The 5,856-nt window shown below is 34.4% G+C and overlaps 1 non-coding gene across 1 annotated transcript; it reads right to left on the minus strand.

Moving 5' to 3' along the window:
• Window positions 1-880: 880 nt before the first annotated feature.
• Window positions 881-952, minus strand: TRNAS-GGA (transfer RNA serine (anticodon GGA)). The gene has a single exon. It is a non-coding gene; the product is annotated as a tRNA-Ser (tRNA).
• Window positions 953-5,856: the final 4,904 nt, after the last annotated feature.

Here is a 5,856-nt window from a genome sequence, read left to right on the forward strand (position 1 = left end):
AACAGAAGCAGAGGATATTAAGAAAAGGCGGCAAGAATACACAGAAGGACTGTACAAAAAAAGTTTCAATGACTTGGATAATAGATCTCATCCCATATTAAATGAGGAAAGATGGTTTCTTTGCACCCTCTTTCTGTTCATATCTTTTGATAGTGCTTAGAACACAAATAATGGGGCACAGTATATATCTGAAATCTCTCTTAAGATTCTAAATTGGGCTTCTCAGGATTAAGCTAGATCTGTAAATGACCTTTAGTATTCAAGCAGATGGTGATGACATAATAGCAGCGGCAGTGATGATGCTGTGGGGGTGATAGAACAAAAGTGGTTTGGATGGTTTTTCCAGAGCTGGTGCATGTCAAATATTGTGTAGCTTTCAAAGACTCAGTCCAAATTCTACATCAACATTGGAATCCTTCATTGTTTTAAATTAAATAATCATTTCCCTTTGGGACTTGCATAGTATTTTTCCTGTGGCTCTGTTAGAAACCTGTATTACGCCATAGGCATGTGCACATGTATGCTCCTTCTCTTCAGTCGTGTCCAACTCTTTCCAGCCCCGTGGACTGTAGACCATCAGGTCCTCTGTCCATGGGATTCTCCAGGCAAGAATACTGTAGTGGGTAGCCGTGCCCTCCCCCAGAGGATCGCCCCAGACCAGGGATCAAACTCATGTCTTCTGCATTAGCAGGCAGGTTTTTTTTTTTTACCATAGCACCACCTGGGAAGCCTATTATACCATATGTGTGAAGTGTGAAGTCACTCAGTCATGTCTGACTCTTTGCGACCCCATTGACTGTAGCCTACCAGGCTCCTCCCTCCATGGGATTCTCCAGGCAAGAGTACTGGAGTGGGTTGCCATTTCCATCTCCAGGGGATCTTCCCGACCCAGGGATTGAACCTGGGTCTCCAGCATTCCAGGCAGATGCTTTAACCTCTGAGCCACCAGGGAAGGCATTATACCGTATACTATGCCCTATATTATTTTATAGACTAAGGTTGAAGGCTTTAGAGATTATTCAATAAGTACTGAGATATACATTGCTCATGAATGAAAACTTCCTTAACAATCCTTATTATTGAATTATTGAAATAGATGTCCATATCTCTGAGTCTCCAAGAATGAGGTTTTGACACCACGTAAGAATTTTAAAAGTCTGATATCCATTAGTCATCAATAGAATTCCAATTTATCATTATTCCTAAGAGAACTGTATCTGTGATGCATGATAAAATTTTCTAGTAGTAACCTTATATAATTATTGTTGAAAAACATGCCACAATTTAAGAATGGGCCTAATCAAAAAAGAAGTTCATGGATTCATGAGTCCAAGTTATGATTATTGAAATCATTTTGATCATTTATCTGATCCAAACTCTCTCAAAGAGCTCAACTCTACAACTAAAAAGTTACAAAAGAAACCAAAGAATGTTATTTTTAGGCTGACTATAGAAGTTTTTGGAATTTTATTTCATCATAACTTGGTGAAACCTTGGTAGTTCATTTGCTTCTAATTGATGTGAATTATTAAAAGACTAATACAATAATTTTAAAAGCTATTATCTATTAATTGTAGGCTCCATTGAATTTATTTTAGTGAACTTGTTGGGATATGAATATGTAAGATAGGAACATAATTGTTTTACTTTCAATAATTGAGTAAAGGGATGGATGGATGAGTGGATGCATAATAGATATACACACAAACATTTGTTGTATTAAAAAAAATCCAGTCAAATGTAATTATAATCTAATTCATGTGTTCTCACATTCAATAAGCTTAGAGATTTTTTTCTACTATGATATTGGATAGTAAATGATACATTTAAATCTTAACCTTAAAGATTTTATAAGTGCTCTAAGTCTCTTATGGATAAATACAGGAATCATAAATGACTTACATACATTGGATGTTCATTATATTTCACATAACAAATGAATTCAACTGCAGTGGAGTTTTGAATGCATTCATTAAAATTGCATTTTCTTTGCTGGTATTAAATGCAAAGTGTTTTATCAATAACATGTAATATGCAAGATTAAAGGAGGACAGATATGCTCCTCAGGGTGCTTGCAGTGCTGCAGAGTGATCATGTACATTAACAGACTCACCACGCTGAAGAAAGTTAATAAACTATGGGGATGCATTTTGTTCAGATGCATACGGATCTTGGGGTTGATTCATTAACAATGTTTTATATACATATGTGTGTGTATGTGGGCATGCGAGCCTATAGATAAAAAAATCACAGATTTCCATGCATTGAAAACCCAAACTCTGTACCATATAAACATAGTTGTCTTGCTATTCAGCTAACTACTAGAACAAATAAAACTTGTCTTCAAGTCTGTAACCCTACGACAGAGTATATTTTGAAAGGCATCCTTCTTAACATATAATGAATAAATTTTGATAATTAAAATGATGACTATAAAGGTCAAGAATTGTAAATTATCTCTAATTGTAAGTTATCTGCCTGAGAATACAGGGACTCTAAGCTTGAGTTTATAGTACATTTATTATAAACAATTAACGCAATGATCCCATTTGAAAAACATTACCTAATATATTCCTTCTTTGCAAATTTCAGTCTTTTGATATTAATTATCTAATTCAGTTACAATGTTATAATGGTTTTGCTGAATCTTACACTCTTTTATGCTATATAAATTATATTTACATTTTTAATATTTTATAACAGCACTTTTCTGGAAACAGATCTTGGAAACACCATGTAAACCTGAAAATGAAGTTTAGATTTGAATCAAAAGACATGACACTTGTTGGAGAACAAAGGATTTACTTTAGATTATTAGAAGGGAATGACAAAATTATTTCTTTGAGTTTTTAGTAACATTTTACAGAAAAATCAAATGAACTTTTTGGCCAACCCAGTATTATTATTATTCATTCTTGTTTTTTCACAGATGCTAAAAATGAATCTTTGTTAAGGAAACCAGCAATTTCCTTCTGGGAGGAGAATTGAGTTACCTCTCTCTTATTTTTAAATGCACATAATCTCTTTAGAAACGGTTATGCCAGTTAGACATGTAAATCTTGTATCAAAGTTACTGAATGATAATGACTTCTAATTGTTTCCTTTTTATCTAAATTAAAGCATTTTTTTAACAATGTCAACAATTTAGAGGCAAGAGAGTGTGACACTTGTATTGCTATATCTTTGTGTTGCCCAAGAGAACTATCCGCTTTTCATGATTGATAGTTAAAGAGAAATAGAAATAACTGGCTTAAATTTACATCACAAGAAACAATGTAGAATGTTTGAGCATGTAAAATGTCCCGTTTGATGTTAAATATTGATTGAAAGAATATGAAACAGATTTTTTTAAAAGGAAGTGGAAACAGAACTTTTCCTCACAACAGAAACTTAAACCAAAATTGAAAAGGGAATACTAAAAGCAACACATAAATCTGCTTTTCTTTTTATTCATACTGCACAAGAAAGTCATATTCTGTAGTATACTGTTTGTTATACATTTTCTTTTTATCTGTATTATTATCTCAAGGAATAGATATGTGCCTATGAGGTATAAAATTTCATGAAACTAAGATATGTCTTCAGAATAATTTAAGTCGTGATGAGCAATAACGATATTCAAATACAAGAGCTTTTACACTCTTCTTTTGTATAATTTTATTAAGTGCAGCTGAAAATGAATTTCTGTCACATTGTTAAGGAAATAATTTTCAGAAAACATCAGAATTTAAGGGAAATGCTTTGCTAAACACTTGAAATTTTAATCCTTTCTTGTAATGTCAAAGCAAAATCAAAGCATCCATTTTAAAGAAGTCACATCATCTACAGAAGAAAACTGCACTTCAAAGTCATCTAGAATAAGTCTAGTCCTTTAATATTTTGAATGTTAAGTGATCTAATACTGTCTGGCACTTCAAAACAAATGCTAAAAAGGTTATCTTAAAAAACCCGATTTTTAGAAATCTTTGAAGCTACATAGCTCATCAGTGGAAGGAAGGAAGGAAAGAGGCCAACTGAGACGTCACATTCACAGAGGATACTAAAATCCTTTTTTGTTGTTATTCTTAAACTGTATTTCTTATGTTCAATTTTTTCTAAAAGAAATTTTTATCATCATTATCATCCTGCACTTTAAAATAATATGCCTGTCTTATCTGTTAATAACTATGAATTAGATATGATATTATGAAAAATTCTAGCTAATGCCTATATAACTGATTGGATGAAATTAAAGAGATTTGCTCTTTAATAGTAAATAATGGCAAGTTCAAAGTTCTGATGTGATTTTTAAACTGTTTTCTCAAAGTATAATTTTTCTATTATTTCTCAAGTAGCAAAGAATATTTTGTCTGGTAAATATTTAGCTCAAACTATTTAACTCACTCCAGACTATGCTTCATACAGGCTTTAAGATACTAATTTTGTGTTTTAGAAAAACACATTGACACAAAAAGTGCATTCTAATAAAAAATAATCAAAAAGGTTGAAATATTCTTTTCTATTTGACTCCTCTGGTTTGGGGCCATTTACAGAAAAGTCTTTCTTCTATATAACTGAACATAGTATTTTAAGAAAATACAGGTAAGAGGCTGACTTTGATCCATCCACCTGAATATTTGGAAAGAATATACCAGGAGTGAATATTAATGGACTATTCTACCAAGGACATGGTGTGTTTTTGAGATGAGACCATTTATGGGAATTAAGATAGGAGACTGGTTTAAAAAGGCAAGCATTATTCAAGTTAAAAGGGCATAATGAGTGAAGAAGAAGGAACTATTTCTCTTTAATGTGAAACATCACAAAATCGCACATGCTTATATATCCCAGTTCAAACAGATAAATTTATAGTACCATATAATAACAAGGGCTCAGTTGGTAAAGAATCCACCTGCAATGCAGGAGACCCAAGTTCAATTCCTGGGTCAGGAAGATCTGCTGGAGAAGGGATAGGCTACCCACTCCAGTAATCTTGGGCTTCCCTGGTGGCTCAGCTGATAAAGAATCTGCCTGCAATGAGGGAGACTTGGGTTGGATCCCTGGGTCAGAAAGATCCCCTGGAGAAGGGAAAGGCTACCCATTCCAGTATTCTGGCCTGGAGAATTCCATGGGGTTGCAAAGAGTCAGGCATAACTGAGCAACTTACACTTTCATAATAATAAGATCATAAGCCACAGGTCATGTTGCTTGTAATCTTAGACTAATACCTTTAAAGTTGAATCCCCAAAAGAAATATACAATAGGTAAGAAAAACACTTTTATTTTCAATATTTTTAAAAACTAAATTCTACCCTTGAGATCACTTCAACTAAGGTTTTGAGTTTTAGCTCAAAGTCTATTGTTTATAACCAATTAATAGATCTGGGAGCAGACAGATGGAACCATACTATATTATTCAGTTCAGTTCGGTTCAGTCACTCAGTCATGTCCGATTCTTTGTGACCCCATGAATCACAGCATGCCAGGCCTCCCTGTCCATCTCCAACTCCTGGAGTTCACTCAAACTCACGTCCATCGAGTCAGTGATGCCATCCAGCCATCTCATCCTCGGTTGTCCCCTTCTCCTCCTGCCCCCAATCCCTCCCAGCATCAAGATCTTTTCCAGTGAATCAACTCTTTGCATGAAGTGGCCAAAGTATTGGAGTTTCAGCTTCAGCATCAGTCCTTTCAATGAAAACCCAGGACTGATCTCCTTTAGGATGGACTGGTTGGATCTCCTTGCAGTCCAAGGGACTCTCAAGAGTCTTCTCCAACACCACAGTTCAACAGCATCAATTCTTTGGTGCTCAGCTTTCTTCACAGTCCAACTCTCACAACCATACATGACCACTGGAAAAATTATAGCCTTGACTAGAC

This window comes from Ovis canadensis, chromosome 23 (assembly GCF_042477335.2).
Source record: "Ovis canadensis isolate MfBH-ARS-UI-01 breed Bighorn chromosome 23, ARS-UI_OviCan_v2, whole genome shotgun sequence".
NCBI classification, from domain to species: Eukaryota; Metazoa; Chordata; class Mammalia; order Artiodactyla; family Bovidae; genus Ovis; species Ovis canadensis.